Below are 24,804 nucleotides of genomic sequence, written 5' to 3' on the forward strand. Positions count from 1 at the left end.
AGGTGGTTGCGATGATGGATGTCAAGTAGACAGATGCAATTCATTTCTAAGGCAAGCAGGAGATCTGGAAGGCGAGTTGAAGGACCGGTTTGATCGATTTGAATTTACATAATCACGACGCTTCCTCAACAATATGCAAATGAGTTGGTAACACATGAATCTGTTCCTGCATGGCCTATTTCCGGACTAAAATCTTTTCAGAAACATACTTTGATGGAGTGTTTGACTCTTATATGAGAAACTCTGTGACCCAGTTAATGAAGTGAGTCATTGGCAATAACTTTTAACTTGGTAAAAGCTAAGCTAGCGTGGCTTGCTATAGCTAATATAGCTAAATAGCTTGTGCTAGCAACTAGCGGGGCCTAGCAGATACAGGGGCTGGACTAGCTAACTTTATAACAGGCATGCTCAAGAAAAACTTCTATGTTGTTTCTATATTTTTTTGCCTGCCTCACTGCCTCTCTGTTATCTGAACTCAAACCTGCACCGTGCAGCAGCGACTAACATTTACACACTTGTCTCGTGTTGATGGCAAAATGTATTTCACATACACATGACGGTCCAGGGTCCTAGTACTGTGCAGCAGTAGAGCTTGCTGGGTCATCTAGCTTTAGATTTGACTAAGCCACCATTAATGTTAATTACACCTGGATTTTGACAAAAAGTCACAATGTCTGCTGTGGAAAAAGGTCATTTCTCTTCCTTATCTCCCCAGTCCAGCTGCAGGGGCCTCGTCTCGTCAGCGAGGACGAGTCAGTGGACTAACATAGCTGGCATTCAGGAGTAAAGCTCCATGAAATAGCAGCTGCTAATGAGAGCAAGCTAACACCTGAAAGAGGACAGGAGAACTGATGGAGTTCACGATGAGCGAGCTGGTTAAATTTACATTTAGAATTTATTATTTTAATGTATTGACTTCGTTCGCAGACTGGATTTTCTGAAAATTGTTTTCATGCTGTGCCATTAGCCTAATTGTTACCTTGTAGGAGACAGTGAAACAGCCGGGTTTACATATTGTATAGCTATGAATGCAGGATGTCCTTCTGCATCGTGTTTATTTCATAAAACAAACCTTCATCAATATTTATCTATTGCATTAACACTCTCGTGGTGTAAACTAATTCTTCTGCATTTACAATCAGGGAAAATTTGAGTTCATTAAGAGTTTAATGCCTTTAATTTGACTTTATTCTTATTTTGATTTCTATATCTTACCTTTCTATATCTTATATATTACCAGTAATTAGATTGTGACCCACAACACTGTAGTTTTAAAACAGACCAGTCAATTCTAATTCAGTTCTGTTGTTTGTTGTTGTATTTTAGGCCTTATATTATTTATTAGCTAAAATTCAAAAGATGTTTGTATAATGCATTCATCCCGTACACATTTTCAGCCCAGGCAGGATTTCTTTTATTTACTTAATGTTATGAAATTCTATAATATTGGATTTGGAAAAAAAAAAAAAGGTGTTTTGATAAAATTTGACTGGCACTCGTTTGAAATTCAGTTTCAGTAAACAATGCAGCAAAGAAGTGAAATAAGAAAAGCATGGCCATGAAAGCAGTAAGACAGGCATCAGGGAGAGGAGATACAAAAGACCTGCAGCACGGTGGACATTCTTTTTGAACTAATCTGTGCTGCTTCTGCAGCTCTAGTGGTGCAATCCTGCTGTGTGTCTGTGTGTGTGGATTGTGTAAGTGCATTTACACCAGGTGTTTGCCGTGGGATAAAGTCTTTCCAACAGAGTCTGCATGCGGTCCCCGGGCTGTTGATTAGTCTGCTACTGGAGTAAATGTGGTTGCACTACTGGGTGTTTCTGTGTGTGTGTGTGTGTGTGTGTGTGTGTGTGTGTGTGTGTGTGTGATGGAGCATTTTACAGGATATATGCGTGTATCTGTGCTGTTTTAGGTGTGCACTTCTCTGTTTCTGTGTCCTTGAGTGCTTGTTTGTGGGAAATGCTACTCTCATGCATGTGTATGTAACTGAACTTGATGGTTCCAAGTACGGTTTGTTGTGCTGGTGCAGAGTGAAGTGCACAGCGAGGGGATTGAATTGTCTGCAGGCAGCCAGCAGCAGCGACCTCAGCTTCAGACCGACATTATACTTATCGAGCTGAATATTGATCCGCACGTCCAAATTGTGCAGCAGCCAAATGGCCGCGCCAGTCTTGCCAAGCTGGCAGAACAAGACCTGGATCCATTTTGCAGCACTTGACAAAAACATGACGAACATGCGATACACTGTGGTGGTCGAGCGATGGATCCTTTTGTGACGCTGCTGAAGAGTGTCGCACACAACACACTGTTTTTATCACATTGGTGTAGCTTAATCTGCCTCTGTGTCCTTTAACCCTAATTAGCTAAAAAAGCAGACATGATGTGAGTGTGGTTTCAATGACTGACTGCATCTATACTCACATTCTGCTTTACATTCAAACAGCATATTCATTACCATTAATTTGCATAATGGTACAGCCAGGCTGGTCATAAACTGTATAAGAATAAAAAGCAAAGTATAAGGGAACATCAGTGAAACGGCAGTCTTCAAACTGTTTAAGAGTCTAATCCTCACAGCTGCTGGAGGAGCACTGATCATCACTGATCATTCCTTTACATTTCTTTTCTTGATTATACATGAACAACTGAGACACCACAACAGTCACACAGGATTGCGAGGTTTAGGTCCAGTTCCATGCTGGGAAAAAAAATCCATATTTGTTGATATCTTTTATCTTTATTTTTCAGAAGCACATTGCAGGTATGAAACATGTAGATCATTTTACGAAAGCTAATACGAATCTATCTGACACTTTGCAGTTTTCTTTTGATACATTTTCATGTTTTAGTTTTTTAAATATTAAGTTATTCATAAAAAAAAAAAAATGCTAAAAGCTAAACCTAGGATGGGGTTGGGATAGTCACTTTCATTTTAGATCCAGTTCCCTGCTGGCAATGTGCCTACAACTGTCAAGCACTGATGCATCACATGACCTTTACTGTATTTGGCTGATGCTTTATCAAAAAGCCACTTACAACCATACAATTGCAAGAATCATACAAGTGCATCAACTTCATCAAATATGCTCAGGTACTGCATTTGTTTCAGTTATTTATAACTTAATAACAAAAGTTTGGTAAAAGCAAAACTTCATTTCATTCAAAACTGGATCCAGATTCAATGAAACGTTTTTGAACCTCAGCTCCAAATAATCTCAATAGACGCTGGATTTGAAAGGAGTTGGATTCAATAACAGATTCTATACTGGATGCAGAATCGATACAATGCTGTTGAAACACCACCCTTAGATCACAGTCGTCAAATCAATGAACCAGGTAAGGTAAATGTACAGTATTCATACAAGAGTTGGCTGCTCCAGAGCGTGCAGTATGTGCTCCACATCTCTAATCCTGAAACTTGAACCTTCCTATCAAAGCTTTGTGGGAATATCCCCAACAGCGCACACTCGAACCCTCCGTCCCTCATTATCCCAAACACTTGATCTCCGTTTCCCTCTCACTTTTTCTTCTAACTCACATCTCAACCGAGAAAAACTCTGACAGTAGCTGCATCATTAAAACATGCACAACGATACGATCCAGCTAAATCCCCTGACTTTGTGGGTGGAGAGCAGCTCCACTCAAAAACACAGAAAGACAGAGCTGATTCCTTCATGCAGTCTTGAAGTGGTTACTTCTAGGAACTGCATGTGGCATTGAAAGGAGAAGAAAACCATTTGCACCTGCAGTTCACATGCATATTTACTCCAACAGACACTGGGCTCTGAGGCGTGGGGCCCTGAGGATAAAGAACAGAAGGACTGGGGCGAGGAAGGACACCAGCTTCCAGAGGGAAAGAAGAGAAAGGATAACTCTCCGTCTTTTCCCTGTTGGTCGGACGCCATCAAGGGAAGAAGTGAGCTGAGCCGAGCAGAGCAGCAGTAAGTATCACCCCGACTGAGGAAGAAAGAAAGAGAGTGGGCGATGAGGAGGAGGAAACAGGAGGGATGAGAGGGGATGGGCGCATTGCACCACCACACAAATCCAGAGAAAAACGCACCTTCGGGGTGAGCTTGCCTGCAGAAGTCTTACTCAGACCTAGAACTAAATTATGTTTCCTGCTGTATGCAGCTGCATCAAAGCAAATTCAAACAGAGAGGGAATCAGCTGTATTATGGCAATCAGCAGTCTTCTCAGCTGCTGAAGCTGCACAGCTCATATGCTTTTATACCCACCACTATGTAAATTACTGGTAGAAAATTGAGTGAGATGTTTCCATCAGCCTAATGTATTATGTGCATTAAGCTAACACAGCTTTCTGCCAACAGCGCTGAAACACAGCTCCAACTCCTAATGTGAGAAAGAAACTCTTCCCATATGCACACGTATAGAGAATTACAATTAACCCTGCCAGGGATGAATCAAACATGAGGTGGTCTGGCCTTTTAACCCTTGATGTCTTGGGACTCCATCCACTCCAACTCTACATGCCGACAAGCCATCTTTACACCAGTGCAGTATGTGATAGTTGAACATATCATTCCAAAGCCATGGTTATTAATTAGCTTCTATAACAGCCTCCAGTCTTCTGGTTTCAGGCTTTATTTATTTATACTTTCAGGCTTCAGGGTTTAAACCTGGCTGGAGTGAATTCCTGTTGCTCCCATTCAGCTGCAAGAGCATTAGTGAAGTAAGCCACTGATGTTTGGTGATAAGGTCACAGTGAGTCTTCCACTTCATTCCAAAAGTGCTGGTTTTGAAGTCGGGGTGTTGTGCAGGCCTGAATGTGTGTTTTGGGACTTTGGAACATTGAAAAAGGAAAGGGCCTTCCCCAAACTGCTGCCACAAAGTTAAAAGTACACCATTGTCTAGAAAATCACTGTATGCTGCAACATTCAGATTTCCCTTTATTGGAAGTGAGGGGCCTTGGCCAGACCATTAAAAAGAGCCCCAGACTGAAAGTGCACTTTTGTTGCATTTATTTTTTATATATATCTACTTTTTTTTTTTTACCTTTTGAACATCAAACACTTCTATACTGTGGGCTTGAAAGGTGCCCCTGACATGTTTGTAGCTTGCTCCTTTGTGGAGGATGGTAACTGTGGATTCATAAGACTCAAAGACTCAGAGTCAGGGTGACCGTGTGTCACAGGAAAACATCTCAAACCACTCCTGCAGCATTATTCACTTCTACACTGTTGATCCATACCTTCAGCATGGTCCACACATTCATCACTGCACTAATAAATTAGTAAATGTGTTCCAGAGGAGCACTGGAGCTGTGAAGACCCAGTGGTGTACCAAGGACGTAGCGTTTTATGCTATGGCGAAACTATGAGCGTGTTCAGCATGTTCTAGCAACTTTCTCACATTTGTTGCTTCGAAACTCCACTAGAAGAAGAAAATTGTGAGCATGTTAGTGATTTAATGGAAAAACTACAAATTCTTGTACTGATCTTATGGACAATGGTACACAAGTGGATGATGCAGTGAAGTTTCTGTGGATCTTTTGACACTTTTTTGGCCTTGATCTTAGGCCACAGTTGGAATCCATCGCAAGTGCTGTGAATCCAAGCTGACTGCAACTGCTGTGCTCTGCAAAGGACCGTTTTAAAAAACTTTCAAGATGTACCTTTCAAGCCTGCATGCCGTGAAAATTTGACATTCAAAAGTTTGATTGTCCATATTCTTTTACCAAAACTCTTTTGGGAGTAAAGCAGAAAACACGCTCAGACCCAAACTGAGAGAACCTAAAGCACCAGTGCTTACCCAAAGTGAACCCTCCATGCAAACACTTCACCTGACAACAAAAATAAAAAAGCTCACCAACTTATCGTGTCCTAAACCTACACACAATCAGTCTGGGGCTCATTTCGTTTTGGAGTCGACAGCTAGGAGAGAGGGATGGATGTGGAAAGAGAGTGGACTGATAGAGAAGGACTGCAAGTGATTCATCTTCCTGAGCCAGCCTTGGTCAGGTGAACACAGGAGTGCAGGCCACGTCTGGTTTTAATCAATGGAAATTCCACCAGGAGCGGAGGCTGAAAGAGCCAAAAAATTGAAAAAGCAGCTCAGTGAAGAGCAGAAAATTTGTAAGAGAGAGACATCAAGTGAGGAATGATAAGAGTGCCACAAGAGAGCCCAAAAATGAGAGATGTCAGGAATTAAAAAGCAGCTTCTGGTGATACAGATGATACAGAGTAAATAGGAGAGAATAAAAGACAGAGATAAATTTTGAAAGTGTGACAAGAAGAGGTGCAGGAGACAGCAAGAATTAGACCATTTAACATATGAGTGGCTGGGAATCAGGCTCCCAATCCATCTTTTAAAGTGCAGGAATGAAACCCCCATTCATCATTGTGGTGTGAGGATATAACTAAAGAAAAGAAAGTGGCAGGTTACAATGCCCCTGTCTTTTATCTAACTCCACTCCTGGGGAAACGGCAAAGAGTTCCTGACTTTGTGAAAGGCAGCAGGAAGATAGAGAGAGCGTTTGATTAAGTAATTTGGTGTTTACTGCCACAGACTCATCCGTCATACGCGCTGTTTGCTTAACAACTCTTGAAATGGAAGTACTTAGCAATTAAGATTGAATTGCAGAACGGAGAGACAGGTTCAAATTATATGTGACGCAGTAAAGGAGGCTATTAATTTGGGTTCAAAGAGAGCATGGCCAGAAGGCGGGAAATAAAAGGAAGCACTAAAGCGTGTTACACTGCCTGAGTCTGTATGTGCATGGATATCAGCGTGCATTCTCAATCTGAATGTCAGCTTCCAACTGATTTCCAACTCACCCAGAAGAGATGTTCGAGCCAACACAGCATAATTAGCTTACTTCTGACAACACCTTAAATAAACTTAAGACGCTCCCAGCAGAACCTGCATAAGTCAACAGGAGACAGTTTGCAAGTGATACATCATTAATTCATGTTTCATCAGCCAAGTGAGGAAAGTGAGGAAATGTTTCCTCGCAAAACTCTATGACCAAATCAAAGTGGTGATTCAAGCTCCCCTCTTCTCTCAGCCTCTCAAAGCAGCAGATCAAAGCTTGCTGGAATTCAGTCTTGCATGAATGAGACCTGAGACCTCTCTGAAGATATATCCAACCTCAACAACACCTTTATTCAATTTCTGCTTCATTTCACTCCACAGTGTCCCGGAGCCCACAAAGAACAATTCTGGCTTTTTGAGGACACAAGGCATAAACTCAGCTAGTTAATTATTATCAACTAAATGAGTGCTGGTGTCTCTGGCGAGACCGTGTGATGTGGTTAGAAGCTCTGGAATACAGCAGAAAGAGGAGCTTGAGGTAAGAATTTTTAGTTTTGGTTGTGTGGAAGCTTTGTTAGAACTTTGACAAAATAGATTTTTTTTAAAAAATTCTAAATTCAAATCATGTGCGTTTCCACAAACTAGTTTGGAACGAACAAACTAGGCTGAACAAAGCATAGTTTCATCACAAGTTGGTGGCATAAGATAAACACTTGCAATAAAAAGAGTAGAAGAAGAAACAACATGAGTTGCTTTAGCCACCTGAGAGAAGAATGGAGAGAGGTCTGCAGGAATTAGGTTTGGGCAAGTTGTAATTGTTCTTTCATGTCAGCTACTATTGACTATGTTTCACTGTTGTTAGTGCTACCAGCCATGTTTTCGCAAAGACGACAGCAGAAATGGCTTCTTCTTCTTTCTCTTCTTCTTCTTCTTCTTCTGCTTCTTCTTCTTCTTCTTCGGGTGTTGTGGCAGCCGATCGGTCGTGAGTTTTGTTCACTCTGTCAGAACTTATTCAGAAAAGGTGTTTCCATCTCCTATTTAAACTTTTTCAAAAAGGGAAAAAAGCACCTCTAGCAAGTGTAAAGACATACTGATATTTCAAATCCACATTAAAAAACCTTGATGGAAACACGGTCACTGATGGCAGCTTTCAGTTGCTTACAAATTGTCCACTCTCTCATTCCCTCACTCTCAGTGCTGCATTTCAGCTGATACTAAAAAAACGTAACCTCATCTAAATCAAAGGGCACAGAGGGAGTTGTATGTTGCATAGATGGGAAAACCCTCTGAGGCTAATTCGTGATTTTAGGCAAAATCAAAACCTGATTTGACTGAACTTGATGCAAAGCCTTAATTAGGTAGCTGATAAAGGAAATACATTTTCAGGGCCTTTTGAATTAAGAAATTACATAGAAGCCGTTCCAGTAAGTAACTAAGCCACAAACAAGCGCGGAGGCAGAATGAGGTGCTCTTAATCCTGATAGATGCACCACAATTAACGCACCCTTGTGAATCGTTTATAGGAAAAACAGTAAGCCTGAAAGCGGTTGGACTCAGTCAGCATGAGGCGCCATAAAAGAGAAGCAATTTGTTAAGAATGTGGTCATTCAGACATAAAAAACTAAAACAAGGTATACGAAAGCTTTTCAGCCACGACATCGATTACAAAAAACCGAGCACCAGAATGCATTTTTTGAATCAGTCCACTCAGTGGTGCTTACAGGTACGTCTGATTGAGCGGAAAGTAATGCTTTCATCGTCAGCCAAAAAAAAATCCCCCTTCGCTCTTGTCAGTTTCGCACATCTTCAATTCTTGTCTCGTAGCCTTGGGTTTACAGCAGGCTTTGAAATCGTCCACCTGTGGTGCGTATGACTCTGGCACAGAAAGAGAGACAGGAGGAGTGGCGCTGGATGAAGAGGAGGATGGCTTGAGGTGGCTTAAGTCTTTTAGTCTTCGTCACATTCCTGTGCCAGCCAGCTGTCTGGGCGTCCCTGGAGGCCAGAGCCACCACACTACATCACAGGGAGTGTCAAAAACACACAAACACACACACGTATACAGTAGCACAGAGGACTTGTCCTGTCCTCTGTCCTCAGTATCAAATGGCTGTTGTCAGCAGAGGCAGGGCCACTGTGCTGGATCCGGGCCAGGTCATTTCATTTCAGAATATTTCATAGCAGCGAGGTCGTTCTGCTGCATCAGAGAGCTTAGCAGCCTTAGTCATCACAAAGTCACCATTCTGGTTTTTAATGCTGATCTAAAACTACACTGCCTCCAAATCATAAAAGCTCACCGGGTTTCTTGTTCCACTACATGCAGAACAGAAAGACGTTTTTATTATAATTCCTACTTAGCTTTCGTATCCGGAGCTTCTGGAAAGTTCAAACACGACACTGCGGGTTTCTATCCATATTCTATTTTTAATGGTGTCTGTTACTATAGAGGACAGTCATTCTAGCAAAGATAAAGGATTGATTATTTTGTTAGCCTTCAACAACTATCTCTCAGACACTCTGACAGCACTGCTGAGACTAAGATGGATGGGATATGTAGCTGTTAAAAACTAATAAAATTCTATTTAGTTTTGTTAATATGAAGCATTGCTTAATTTCTCTGAGCCATTCATTCAGAAATGGACAGACAACAAGTGTCATGTCCCAGCATTTAAGTAAAACTGATGATGTTAGATATTACGTCGTTTAACAGCAGTGAAACTGAGGTTAGCTTGACTATATATCCTTTCGTCAAATATATCACTCCTAAAGACAAATAATGCCACAAAAATTACTGATTTTCACGGTACCACAATTAAGACCATTAAGGAGATTGAAATTATAAAATGACAAAAAAAAGAACCATAAAACCAACTCACAACCAACTATTTCTCTGTGTTTTCCAAAAGGTTTGATGTGTCTGATAAGTGGCTTGTTAGCTCTAGAAGTGCTGAGCAAATGTTGGTTTTAATTCTAACAGCTGGATTGTTACGACGGTACATTCACTGAAAAGCTCGTAAAACCACTGATATCATACATGGCTGTATGACTTCATAGAGCAGGCGGGTTGCTGCGCATACAGAATACTAAGAGCTGATATATTGTGTTGGTAACACCTGCTCCTGCAGAGCAGAGAAACCTCAGCAACAAGACGAAACAAAAAGTTCAAACTTCTTTCAGGTCTTGCAGAGTGCCATGATTCCAAATGCATTACCTGTTGGAGATTATAAGAATCGTTTTTAGTGTTTGATGAAAGTAATCCAAGGCACACAACTCATGAAAGAACAAAGACCTGAGTTCCCTGCTAACACAAATCTCTCACAGAAATATGCAGCCACTGGAAAACACTCATTTACATCGCTGGCAGGTTACCTTTTTGATACAAAAACAAATCACAACACAAGAGAAAGACAATCAGAGAGACAGAGAGAAAAGGAGGGCGACAGAGTGAGGACACCTGAAGTTAAACACAGTCTAACCACCACAAATTGGCTGTCCCCGACCAACAGCTGCGTGTTTTATGTCTTGTTTATCCCTCTCGCCGCAGAATACAAGCAGCTCTCTGTCATTTGTGCCACCTTGATGAATAGGAGCACATCTTCAGCAAAGTCAAAGACGCGTGGGCACCGCCGCCATCACCGCAGGTTTGTAAATCGCCAAGGGTGTCTGGGCAGCGTGCCAGCAGTGGCACGCTGTCGAAGCAGCAAGGGGCATCGAGGGTGAGTGAGGCGGGTTACTGTGGGAGACACAGGGCAGTCAGAAGGGTTTCTGGGCATAGAACTAAAGCTAAGAGTGACGGCTATAAGAGAAACAACTTCCACCGTCTATGCTGACTGGAGGTCTCTGCACTTACACAACCCTGTTCACATGCAGAGCTCTGTATTCTTTTCCGTCTCCCATGGCTGGGGCTAGGGCCAAGTAAGGTAAATGGTTGTGTGAGTTCCAAATTTGTGGCAATGCTTTGGGGAACCCCCTCTGCTGCTGCAACATGAGAATGTGCACAAAGCCAGCTCTGTAGAGAAATAGTTCTCCCAGTTTGGAGTGAAGGAGCTTGACTGGGCTGCACAGAGATCTGACCTCAACCCCATTCAGCACCTGGAATGTCAACTGCACTGACCCTGCATCAGTGCCAGACGTCGCTAATGGTCCAGTGGCTGAGTGGAAGCAAATCCCTGCAGCCAGGGTCCAAAATTAAAGTCTTACCAGGAGAGTGGAGGCTGTTGTAGCAGCTCATTAATGCCAATTGCCATATATTGCCACATATAAATATATATATATATCAAACTTATTTATTTATTTTCATGCAACTCAGCTTCAGCATTGTGTCTTTCTGATTAAAATACAAAATAAGAGAGCACAGCGTAGCCGCAGGCCTTTCCACACATAACCTGAGACATGTGCATGTAATAAAAGCCTTTCAGTTGTGCCAGCCTGCTGTCTGAGCTCCTGACCTTCAGTCAAAGTCTTCACCTTCCAAAACATTCAGTACCAATGTCTGTAACCTGAAAGTTGCTGAGCAGTGTTTGAGGGAGCTGTGAGAAGAGTATTTCTCTCCTGTTGTCTCCTCACTGCCCCCCGAGGACGTCATAATTCACTGGAGCCGAAATGAGAAGCGAAACCGAGAGAGACGCAGAAAATGAGAGAGCAGCAAGTGTCTTAATAACACACACATCTGCCAGTCTGACCCTGTGGTAATTGCTAGTGCTGTTGCAATGACGTAACTATTCATCTATTTACCGTCATCATACAACCATACAACCAGCCAGGTGCTTTGAACAGACCAAACCACCACAGTGTTAGTCAGTGAGGTAAATAAAGCCTTGTGGGTTCCATGTAAATTGGATTTAGTGCAGAGTGGAGGCAAAGAAACAAGGTCAGATCTCTGGACACTGAAGCAGTTACAGCATAAGAGACTGCAAGGATGTCTTAGAGTAACAGGGGACAGACCAGGCGATGCTGCTGTGAAAACTGTACCTCACGGTGTATTTACTTTTTAATGATTTTTTTAATCCATGAAGATATGCATATTGCTGTAATTACTACATTTAATGTGAATGGGGTCCCTCGTGGTGACAAGCCCAGCGGGAATTATCATCGACTGTGCAGAGCTATGGCGCTTTAAAGCTTCTTCTAGCTCCTTGTTTTGGATTTACTGCACAAACTGTGTAGTTTAGTGCTCTCATCAACCTTGTTTACAGCAGCTGCCCAGCCAACTTTTATAAGGTCAGAATATATTGTTTTGGAGTTCTTCGACTCTCAAGTAGTAAAAAAAATAAAAATAAAAGAACATTAAATGCAGCTTTGAATAAAACTAGATTGTGCTTATTTATTTATTTATTCAAGTGATCAATCCTTGAGTTCTGAGCGTGTTCACTTGCTATTTCCTGACAGACGTTCTACACCTCAGGTGTGACTGTGAAATGTGACCCTGTGACCTTGGAGCTTATATTATTTTGCTATATCATTTTAAAAGTACTATTGAAAATGTTAAGTTGGGTGTTTCCAACACACCATGGGCTGCACTGTGTTTAAACATGCATATATTAGTCATTTGGAGAAACACTGTACGTTCAGGAACGCTATTGGGACCTCAGCCACAGTTTAAGAAGGGTTTGACTAAAGCTGCTATCGTGGTGGTTGATGAATGGGGCTGCTGGCCAAGACCAGCAACAGCAATCTGCTGTGAGCGGACGCCGACATTTACTCAGCCATCAAACATCCAGCAGCTGATTTACACATGGCTAGAAAGTGCTCCACTTCCTTCTTGTTGAAACTACCTGTGGTCCTTCAGCATTTTGTGAGCACAAATATGATGAGGCTCGCACGTTTATTCCATTGAGGTCAAGTGAAGAAGACAGATAGGTGAGGAAAGAATGACAAGGTAGCCTTGCTTCTTGCAGTTGAATGAATACACAAAGGAATGCAAGTGTGTCTGGAGCTCATTCATCGTGTCTTTACTAAGTCTTACACCAGCATTACATTGTGTGTGAGCTCTGAGCTACCAACCAGACGAGAGGGGAAGGGGGTCAAGGCACAGAGAGCAAAGAGTGTTTGAAGGTGGTGGACAGGGTTGGCAGGTGCAGAGGTCACCGAAAAGGAAGAAGAAGAGGCTTTTCTTCTTTCCGAGGACGAGATTTAACTGCTCACATGCACGCTATGTACTACAGCAGCCCTACAAAGGCTTTTTTGAGCTGCGGTGTTACGGAGGAGCAGCGAAGTAGCAGGGGTGGGAAAGTACGGTGAAGTGCGAAGACCAGGCACCAAAATCATCAAAAGGAGGTCTAATGGACCTTGAGATCCAGGTGGGGGACATGAAAGAGGAACAGGTACCACAGCAAAGCTTTGAGGCCATTTCTTTACACAAAGGTGTGTCCAACAGGAAGGGAGAATAAGGTGTGTGTGTGTGCGTGTGTGTATGTCTATCCATATAACGCACTGGGTGACGCTTATAAGGCACATACTGTAAGCTTTCCACCATGTCTGCTTCAACACGCACCCAGACGCAGTGTTTCTGGAGCGTTTCTTGTTGAGGGAGACAGTGGAACGAGGAAGCACGGCCGGCTACTTATCTCTATCATACAGGCATTTGTCCTCTGGTCTTCCATCACTTCACTTCCTTGTTAACAGGCTGCACGGTAACCACAGCACCCCGTGACTCTGCCCACGCCACCTGGGAAAGGCCACCTCGGCTTGTTTGATGTTTGAGAGTAAGAGGCGAGTGGCAGACGGGGACGCTGAGACAAATGTTTCTCCATTAATCAGTCGGATAGCGAGGATTGATTTTAGGAGACACACAGGTGAATCTCATTTCCTTCTTGGCTTAATCCAACATTTCAATTTACTCCAGCTTTCATCCACCAAGTCGAAAAAGTAATAGATTTTTGTACAATAAATAATTCAGATGATTGTGATTAAGCTTCTGCCCGCCCCCGTGCCAGTGAGACGCTGTGTTTGTTGGGGGCCGGCGTGCCTCTTGACACTCTGATGGTGACGACGGGGCCCTGAGAGTCGACTGTCTCTGTTTCTGCCAGGACATTAATCACTGTCACACTCCTCTCTTTCTCTGTCTGCCTCAGTCTGAAGCAGACCCTCCTGCCCCTGCGGAGAGCCGCCTCTATCGCCATAGTAACAAGAGCCAACCGCGAACCAAACTCAGCAGTGCTGTCGAGGTAGCGGGAGACAAAAAATGTGTTTACGATTGGACATTTGAAGCTGGAGAGGGTCAAACTTCTATGCGTTGTACTTTTTTGTTCCGCTTTGCTGACTTAAACATTTGCTTCACCCCAGTTTGTCAGACTGACGCTTGTATAAAACATCAAATGAGGACTGGGGTCATATTCTGAAGGGTCTACACTCAAAGTTACACTCATTACATAGACATGTGGTTGTATATGTTCTCCATGTTCAGCACCAGTTAGCTAATGAGCTCTTGATTAAAGCTACTCTCGCAGCACCATCCTCCCCTGCAAGTCTCAACTTCAGAAATGAGCCTTAAAGCTCACACGCAACATGAATCACAAATCAGCCACTTTGGTGGAGAAAAACTCCAGTCTGTCTGTTGGCTTCAGACCAAGAGATTTCTGGCAAGAGCCAAACAAAAAGGTCAAAAGATTGGAGCAGAATAATTTCTCCTGAACGTCTGGCAGGTTAAGCTGGAGTACAGCTAGGTGCTCATTGCTACCCAGGTCAAATAGGAAAAGCTATCAAACGCAGACACTGAATAATAGCCCAGTCTGCTTCTCTGTGAGAATGTTGAGATGTTTTGGCATCTGAGGTGAGAAACAGGCCTATAGGTGCCACACAAAAGAGTATGTGGGCTCTGTTATTGCATGCCTTTGTCACTCATTCCTCAATTCAGAAGCAGGCCATGTCTTACACACATACAAACTCAAAACGCTGATTTCCCACAGAACATTGACCAGAGGCATTGAAAGCAGATTGTGGGGGAAATCGTCGCTGGAATGAGAAGGATGAAGAACTATGAATGACATATGAAAGATATTATCATGTCAGCGTGATAGTGTGTTTCACTGTGAGGATGTAGAATACACTGAAGGCAGCGAACAGATAATCAGATCAGGTAACAAAAGGTTTTTCAGATTTCAGCTGAGGAGATATGTAATTATCTAACATGCAGGCTTTGTGTCTTTGGGTCAGGGACAGCAATAACACACGCAGCATAAAATATTTGTAGGCTCTCAGATGAACAAAATGATAAAATCAGAAGCCATAAAAACAGCAGCAGCAACGTCTGTGTATGTGTGTGCTGCATTTGATTTTCCAGCTGCTACACCTGTCACTGGTCCCGTCCATGTTGTGTTCCTCAGTAGCTCAAAGACTATTTGCGATGCATCCGCTGCTCTGCTGTTTACTGTAGGGTGACATCTAAATGGGGCAGTCATACTCTTGTGTCAGGAGCAAGATGAGATGTGGGAAAATAAGTATCGGTTAGAAATTTGCAGTGAAAAGACGTTTCACAAATACAGGAAGAAGGCAAAGGTCACGTTCTTTTTTGACTACAGCCGACAAACAAAGCTCAGCCACCATCAATGTGAGTCTTTCATCCATCTTAATTTATTCTGATTCCAATTTTTTAATAATCCAATATGATTAAACTGGGAAGAGCTATAAGCAACAAAGACATATACAAGCATTAAGATGTTCATTCACAGGGTCAAAAAAAATCAGAACTGAGCTGATATGAGGAATAAAACACCATGCACCAATGTATTTTCTTCAAAAACATTGTTCCATTCATTATCAAGGTTAAGCTGAGAATTCACCTGCTGGGACAAACCCTCTCAGGAGTCCAGGGGAACGTGGAAACGAGCCACAGCGGGTTTTCCCTCCCCAGTTACTCTCTGCTCTCCAGTGAATTTAGCCATTACATTCCATTTCCAGCCAACATGTGACAAAGGGACAACTGCTCTCATCATATTTAGTGCTGCAGAATCATTAGGCTCATACTGCAAATCACAGCTTGACATGTGGTTGTCCAATTATACGTGCTACAGGGATGGAGGGTTGCGGGTAGCAGCGAAAGTGGAGACCAGCTGCCGGCAATCGCTAACTGCTGATTTCCTGGCCATTACTGCAAATATAGAAAACACACATATGCACGCATGGAGCACATGGATATACAAACAAACAAACACATCCACAAACACCACACTGCTGACCAGCGCAGATGTATGTGCTGTGCTCTCTAATGAGCCAGTTATACGACCTACCAGACGCAGTTAATCAAAATCTGATACTGGAAATGAACCAATGCTAATAAAACTTTAGGTAAAGACATCAGGAACTCTGATCTGCTTTAGCTAATAGCCTCCAAACCTGCTGGAACTGTTGACAATGCAAAGTGATTCATGACAGCCTCTCACAATGGCAAATAATACCAAACACAATAGAAAAATTGGTAAAAATGTGTTATAAAGTCCCCTTTTTCCTGTCAGTGTGTAAATACATAGCTAGATAAATAGCACAGGAGTTGCCAATATGTCCTAATCCAAGCCTTGTTTGAAGGGCTTACTGCAAACCTATTACTTCACTGAGCACAGACTCAAGAAAGGACTTCAGCTCTCACTCTGTGACTCCATTTGGACAAGATACAACCATTTTAGAGGGTACAGCAGGGTAAAAATGAGCCTTATTCCATTATGACGGGTTCTCAAAGCAGTGCACAATGGGGCTTTTCAAAGTAAAATACCTGAAATCCAGAGATTGTTGAGAGAAATGCTGAGGATTCAAAGCAAAGGCAAGGGTTTGCTGAAGGCACTTGACAGAACTTGTGCATTTCACACAGGAGTTTTATTTATGGAGTATTATCACTTGAATCTCATGTTTACAGTGTGTATGACAGAGATACGCCATACAATAAAGGTATGTATTTAGAATACTTAGTTTGTTTCTGTTGTTTGCAGCAAATGAATATATAACTATGTGTCAAGGTATTTTTTCTCCGAATTCCTGAATTTCTTGATCGTTGGCAGCCAAATTAGACAAGAACCCTGACTATATGGAAGGAAAAACAAGAGGGATCATTCCTATATACCACCATCATGAGGGACTATGTTTTGGAAGAACTGAGGAGTTCAGAGACGTGGAGAATCTATCACACGGAGAATCAAAGTTTTTCTGGAGGTTTGTGGTGTTCCAACGCATTACTAAAACACATTGTTGTTGTTGTTGTTGTTGTTTTAACTTGATGATATGACAGGCAGATAGGACAACACAAAAGAAAAAAGAGAAAGAAAAACAGAATAAAAGCATTAAAAGGGATATGATAATTCAACAGGAGGAGGCACTTGTAGTTCATCACACTTTGCAAGTAATGTCAGGTAAAATTTCAAATAATGGTTCAAAGGTTGAAGTCTGGTTAAAACCACTTGGCTGAGTTAAGGTTAAAAACCAGCGCTGACTGGTGGTGGGAGATTGAAGCAAAGCACTGACCCAAGAGTTTTTGTGGCCATATAACAACAGCACGCTATAAATGACCGATGTGGCCAGGATGGTCATGGGATTTGACAGCAACACAAAACTATTTCACAGTCTTATAAGATTTGAGAGGATGTCAGCTCTCATATTGATATTATATTGACCCAGTTCAACTCTTCCAAATAGTTCAGTCAGAGGAGATTCTCTGATGGGAGCCTCCTGGGAAGTGTTTCTCAGCTCAATTCATGAGACCTCTAACATAAGAGACCTCTCCAGTGTCTTGTAAAGCAAAAACTGACAACCTGAGAGCCCATCCAGCTCCCAGAGCCAGTGGTTCAGAGTGGTATTAAAGCAGCGGAGCGGGGACAATGTTCCCACCGTCCCTACAATGGGCTCAACACCCATCTTCCAACCCAGTCCTCCGGGTCACATCAAGCCTTGAATAAGCTCCCTTCCTAAAGCTTCTGGGGGTTTCAGCCATGCGTCCAGAGCATCAATGGGAATAGTGTTCCTCCCCCCACAATGGCCAAATCAACTGTGGGAGCACTTTCTCCTCCTCTCGCGCCCCTTTTATTCTCGCCCTGCTCAGACCTTGCCGGGGCTGAACAGAGCCGGGACGGGAGAGAAAAGGCACATGCCTTCACGTCCGCTTCGCACGCATACAAAAAGAAAAATCAAATTGCTCAGACATGCACGCATGCGCACATGCACGAATGAGCGCATGCTTGCACACAGCACACACTCACACACACCTCATCTAATACCAAGAGGGATAACAATGAGGCTGAGTGAAAAGAGGGAAAAACGCTGAATATCTCACGCTGTAAGGAAAATACCTTTGGTTTAAAAGCTGTCCTTCAAATGGCAAATAGAGGAGAAACGCAGTGTAACTGGATATTCTCATGACGGTTTCCAAGCAGTCGGTGCAAGTTGGAGAATTATGTGTAATTACAAAACACTAAACCACGTCTGCAGCACATAATTAGTTTCATTATTGATTAATCTGTCAATTGTTTTTTTTTAAGTAAGTGAATTAATCATTCAGTCCTTAAAATCTCACAAAATAATGAAAACTGTCTGTCAAATATTCCCAGTTCAGTCTGATGGTCCAAAAATGTTCAATTTAAAATAATTTAAAACAGAGAGAAGCGGCAAATCGTCGCATGTAAGAACCTGGAAACAGCAAGAGTTTGACATTGTTGCATAATAAACGCCCTCAGTGATAAACAGATCCACTAACTGATCAATCAAATTAGCATTTTCCAATTGCATTAAACACCACTTAAAAAACAACACAGTCAACCTTTGTCTCTGCAGCTTATTTTTCTGCTTGACAGACTGCCTGCTCTTTTCATGTCTGCTCACTACATTCGTAAAGGTACGGTAATAACGACACAGGGAAAGGGAGGGACAGCAATGATGATAATGTTCCGGAGACAAATTGAGTCTGTTGGGTGGCATCAAGCATAAATTAGCAGGGTTGCAGACAGAGTGCAGAGACGCTGCAGCTGTATCAGATTTCACAGGCGGCGAGGTTGTGTGTTGAGGCAGAGAGAGGCCAGGTTACAAACAGACAGACACTGCGAGAGAAGGCCACGCCAAGTGCACTCTGCATTCAGAAACAATGAGATCCTGGGAGGCTGAGGGGACCCAGACAGACATCGTGGAATTATTCATTTCCACCCACCGGCTCAGACTGCACCACGCAGACCGCTGGCTCAAACTGTCTGCTTATCACAACTACACGTTCTCATCACCTGAGAACAAAGGGCTGAACTAACGTCAGATTCTCATCAGGGTGCTGTTGGAGTAATGCAAAGTGCATCTGTCAAGCTGCAGTTCGGGGCTGACAGCAAAATTGGCCACAGAACGCTCACGTCAACCTCCAAAAAAAAACCCAGCCAAAATCTGCATGTTTCTGCACAAGTCGACAAATAGCTGAGACGCAATGAGCAGTACTCAGGCGCGGGACCTCAATCCGGCTTCGGAGAGTGTGTAAATGGAAAATGGCAACATTTGTGTCAGCACTGTGGGACAGCATAATCACACTCAGGTGACAAGGCAGCAGAGTGTTGTATTCTGGGTATAAAGACCGCAGTGAATATTGCATCCAGGGCCGCCACCACAAGTCACAGCGTCTGAAACTGTGATTTCAAATCTGTCATTATATTTACATAACAGAGAGCAACGGACTCCCCAGTGTGGCTGCAGCTTTCTGACTATATAGAGCCACTTTAAGGAAGCATCTCTCTGTGTCTCTCTTCACTCTCCTTGAAAGATCTTGACAAAAACACGCTATGTTTTCTGCTCTCCCTGCATGCGGACAGCTTTGTTTTTCCTCAGTGTGCCCTGACCTAATTACCATGTGAATCCTGCTCGAGAAGGCCACTTTAAAAGTCTACAATCTCCCTGCTTCACTTTCACATACCAGGTTCAGGGAGTGTGAAAAGGGAGCAAAATCAAGATCAACGGTCTGCAGAGCATGTCTCAGCCAGGCACTCACCGCCTCGCAGCAGTTCTTAGAGCGTCCTTCCTGGGTTTTAAAGCGTGGAAATGCATCTTTGTCATGGCCGCTCTCAAGTCAGGATTCATAAAAAGAGCATGAGGTGTTAGAGTGCATAAATAAACTGAGGTCTGGTGCATATGAGAGGCGACAGATGTCCTGGAGTGCTTGTTTGACGTGCATGAAAAGCCAAACTGCTGAATGAACAGCAGAAATATCGTGGTGTAGAGGCTGTCACTTTCCACTTTGGTTTTGGTCGGTGAAAAAAACTGCAGTTTTCATCAATGCAGTATGTCAACTCCAGCACGACATATTATTTTTCCTTAAAATGTGTCTCCTAGCTTTATAGACTTGAAGATATCTGAGGGGTAACTGTATGAGGAGCGTTACCTCAGACCAGACCAAATCATACTCGTTATCTGGATTTGTCTGTTATCTCTTTAGACAGACAGACAGACAGACACACACACACACACACACACACACACACACATCAACCCTCACACACTTGGAGGTCAGACTACACTGAACAGGGCATCAGGTTTTTTTTTTTCTTGGAGAGGTAATATCGGATGAAGGAGAGAACTGATCGAGTTCTCCAGACATTAAACTTTCATATCCATTTGTCCCCTCTCAAATGATGCCCGACAACAGAAATAACCCGCACGGCTCAGTCTAAATATGCATCATTAAAAATTTGATGAAGAGGCTGCCAGCTCATCTACTCACACCTACCATATTTGTTAATGAAAATGAATTATTTATGTCGACATCAGATGCCACGAAGATATAGACCTCTACATAATCTGAAACAAAAGACTTTCCACACTGTAACTCCAAGGACATCGAGGAGAGACGGAGAAGTAGAAAGAAGGGGAAAGTGAACATAGAGGTGGTCTGAGAGGAGTTTGGGAGGGGGGTGTCCATCTAGTTTGTGTTTTGTTTCGGCTCTCTTTTGCTCTGCAGCTCTGGTCCCCGCCAGGACCTGTCAAGAGCCCTCATAAGTTCATCAAAGATGAAAACCTGTTTTCCATTTGAAAGGACTGAACCAGGATACTCAAACTGCTCTTCATATAACAAAGGCGTTAATCATCCATAAGACAAGCATGTGGGCCCAACAAAACCTGGAAGAATATATGAATATCAATCAAAAGACGGGGGAGATATGGGACTTTTCACACGTGTTGATGAATGAACAAAATAAAATCAGAGTTATGCCGACTGTTGTTTTGAATTCCAGACAGGGAGAGCTGGGTTGTTAAGATATGAAACAGGGCCGAATAAAACAGGGTTGTGAGCAATTATTGGTCCACTGAGAGGCTAATTATATTTGAATATTGTTTAATGGGCTCACTAATTATAGTTATCAAATGATTTCAGAACAACAATATAACTATTTGCTGTCCATGGCATAATTTACAGAGAAGCTAAGAGGTTTAAAAACAGCTAAACTGCAACACAAACTTATTTGCCATCTAACACGTTTCCCAAAACTCCGAGCCATGCTCAGTTGCATTTGAGAGCCATTTGAGTGTTAATGAATAATACAGTGGCCTTCATTGATGCTGTTGAAGTGACTGAACAACTGAAGCTCAATGAAATTACAGATGAGAAAAGAGTGCGGCTCTAAAAATGCCTCTCAAGGCCCAGCAGTGGTAGTTACTGGTTGTGGAAAACAGCTTTCAAGCGAGTAAGTTGTTTGATTAATTTAGTCGAGTGCATGCGATATTTTAAGCTTCGAAAAATGCCAGCTATGGACTAAATGTCTCTGAAAGCTGTTCCTGGTGGAACGCCTGCAGATAAAAGCCTGTTCAGAAGCGCTTGACATTTAATCAGCAGAAGAAAAAAAAAAAAATCACACAAGCAAAAATCCATTAAAGCAACGTCCCTATATGTTTTCATCTGTCCGGGCTTGGATGAGTGCTGCACCTTTCCTCCAGCGCACAGGCCAGCTGGTCTGCAGAAGTCACTTGTGGAGAGCACAGCAGACAGTCCAGCGCATGATGCAGCAAACTTCACCTGGCAAGGTGCTGTCACAGCTGTACAGCGCTGCTCAACACTGCCCTCTGTTGCCCTGCAAGACAGCCCGTCTCCCGCTCCAACAATGCATTTCAGCATTATCAACTTAAATACAGGCAAGGAGGAAATGTCCTATTTTATAGCGCTGCCGTCCTTTGTTCGATATCCCCGCACTGGGAAGCTTTCTGCTGGACACTTATCCCTCTTTACAATTTTAAACAAGACAGATCTGGGATGTCTGTATGTATCGGGGGAGAAATGGAGAAGCAATTGAAGCAAGTGACAAGCTCATGAATAATGACTCTCTGAGCTGATTTTGAATGTTTTCATGCAGAATTAGTGCGACGAACGTTCGCTGGGATTTGGGGAGAATAAAAGAATCTAAAAAACACTCGGGATGTGCGCAAAGGCTGCGCAATCCGCGCGTAAAAGCCAATTTGTTAATTGGAATTTGAAAAGCAATGAGGTCATTATCGGCTGTGTTTGCTCAGACGACAAAATACACACGCAAAGTTGGAAAAAGGACAACAAAATGGTGAATTTAAGCCACACGCTTGTCCAATTTAGGTTACCACGTTTGAATATAGACAGTTTGTGCGGGGCATTTAATTGAGACGCACAACACTTAGAAAATCCACTTTCCAGAGAGCTCATATGAGTGAAGTTTCCCCTGAGGATCATGTTTAAAGTTCACATCTCGCGTGGATCGGGACTACAGGGCAGCGTGCAGCACAAAGTAAGTTTGAGACGGTGCTAATGTGGCAGGCACAGGCAGCTCCTGCAGCCCACAAACGCTCCTCTGATCCTGGGATGAAACGTGAGTGGAAAGTAAAACTGGCGTGGCATAAAGGAGCTGCTAACTGCTCTGAATAACACATGCTATCAACGGACAACTCACCTCGCCCCAAACAAAGTGGGCAAAAGCGCAGGAAAGTGTTGGACATTTGGAATCAAAACGCCACATTGCTCAAATCCTGCTCTGATAGAAAAATGGTCCAGAGGAAAAACGGACCCCACAGCGTGGCTGAATAAAGCTTACGAGTGGTCAATCCACTAACGATGGAGGGGGGATTTTTTTTTTCTAACCAGGCAGGTTACTCCTCACGCTAAAGCAGGCTATTGTGTTGATTTCACCTCAATCAAAAGTCGAGCTACATCCATTTCGCCCGTGACGGCAAATCTAAAGCGAGGTACAAGCTGGAAACTGGTGCACAACACACCTAAAAAGTGCTTTTGCATCAGTCATTTCAGGTATTATGCCAAAGAAAAGACAGAAAAAGTGATTTTCCTTTTACCTTCGAAGGTGTTTGTATTCCCCAAGTTGATGGCAATGCCCGGCAGAGATGAGGAGAGAATCAGACTCGCACTCTTAGCAGTGGGGACAGATTATAGACGGGTTCTAGAGCTGTGTCCTCAGCCGCTGTGTGCGCCGTGTGCGTCACTCTCCAAGCGACCTGCAGCCAGCAGCAGCTCGCACTCTCTCTCTCTCTCTCTCTCTCCCCTCGAGCGTCAGTCTGTACCACGGTCTGAGGAGGGACCGGGGTGGGTGGGATTGTGTGTGTGTGTGTGTGTGTGTGTGTGTGTGTGTGTGTGTAGTAGTAGGCAAAGATGGGGCAGATTTGCAAGCAGTTTGGAGGTGGTAGCGCATGCACGGACACCACCCGGAGAGGTGGTGGAGTGTCGCAACAGCGCGTCTGTCCACAGCAAAAGCAGGCAGTGTTTGAGAGTGAATCACAGCGTGGACCTGAGGGAGACAAAAAGGCTTCTGGGAAAGGTTTGGCCCCGCATGTTGTTGTCTGGGACTCCACAGACCCTGCTGTGTGTCTGAGTGTGGGGGTAACCTGGCAATAGAAGTCCACTGGGCGTCTGGTCGGTGTGTTTTCTTTGCTGCTTTGCCGTCTCGTCCAAGGTAGACAGTGAAGCTGAAACAGTAAACACACACACAAGTGATGGACCGTTTTATTCTGTCATCCAGGTGTAGGGCGTGGAATATAGCGGGAGACAAGTTCCATTCAGAAAAGAAATTTCACTGTTTTATTTAGTCTGCATCATATCATGCAATTAAACCTGACGGGCAAAGTGAACTGAAAAATAAATTCTATTCTACTCTATTCTATTCTAGTGACTATGTCTGATTTAAGCAGACGTAGAAATGATTACCTCTTGTCCAACACAACTACGCTTGATGGGCTAACTGAATTGAAAAATAACGTTGATTTAAGTGAATCCTCCACGTTTTCTGCTTCCAAACCAAACTCCATAGGAAAAAAGCATTCATTTCTGCAGCTGTACATATTCCGATACAGCACGAACTCCCACGTCTTTTCTATTCTAGTGACTACCCTGATTTAAACAGGCGTGTAAATTATTACCTCTTGTGTGACATCGGGATAAGGAAAGCAATCAGTATAAACCAAATTCCATTTAAAAAACCCATTCATTTATGCAGCTGTAGTCTACATCATGTTGATACAGCACAAAGCCCCACGTCTATTCTATTCTATTCTATTCTATTCTATCCTATTAGTGCCTATCGTCATTAGAAACAGGTGGACATTACTTATATTAGGAAGTCGTTTTCTTTGCAAACTGAAGTGAAAAAGAAAGTTCATTCATGTCGAAGCTCCACGTATTCTATTCTATTATCCATTTTATTTCTGAAGGTTTCAAGGGTGAATTTATTTACTTCAGTACATGTTAGAATATGTATATATATGTATATATATATAATATAAAACCTTTTTGTTGTTGTTGTCCGTGAAAATTCATAGTCATCCACGTCATAGTTACCCAAGAAGGCTTGAATGAAGGACAACTGGACTTGGTTGCATCTCACTCAAGGGCGTTCCTCAGCTCGTGTGTGTGTGTGTGTGTGTGTGTGTGTGTGTGTGTGTGTGTGTGTGTGTGTGTGTGTGTGTGTGTGTGTGTTGCCCGTCAGTTTCTATGCATTACGTTACACAGGCTTATTGTCCCAAGCCCTGCATAAATCCGATGCTGTGCAGCACGTTTCACAGCTATCATCAAACCAAATTTTCAAACGGAACAGAAGTCAAATTGAGAAAGATCTAATTAAGAGTCAT

The 24,804-nt window shown here is 43.0% G+C and overlaps 1 protein-coding gene across 6 annotated transcripts in view; it reads right to left on the bottom strand.

Annotated features, from left to right (window-relative positions):
* Nucleotides 1–23,175, bottom strand: part of sema5ba (sema domain, seven thrombospondin repeats (type 1 and type 1-like), transmembrane domain (TM) and short cytoplasmic domain, (semaphorin) 5Ba) — a 155,774-nt gene extending 132,599 nt beyond the window's left edge. For 3 of the 6 annotated variants that reach the window (XM_076746602.1, XM_076746599.1, XM_076746603.1), the window contains exon 1: nt 23,020–23,164. The gene's annotated coding sequence lies outside the window, so the exon portion shown is untranslated. Of the gene's footprint in view, nt 1–23,019 lie in introns of all 6 variants that reach the window. The other 3 variants (XM_076746600.1, XM_076746604.1, XM_076746601.1) reach the window with 3 other exon arrangements.
* Nucleotides 23,176–24,804: the final 1,629 nt, after the last annotated feature.

Source organism: Chaetodon auriga, chromosome 13, assembly GCF_051107435.1.
Source record: "Chaetodon auriga isolate fChaAug3 chromosome 13, fChaAug3.hap1, whole genome shotgun sequence".
Classification (NCBI taxonomy): Eukaryota; Metazoa; Chordata; class Actinopteri; order Chaetodontiformes; family Chaetodontidae; genus Chaetodon; species Chaetodon auriga.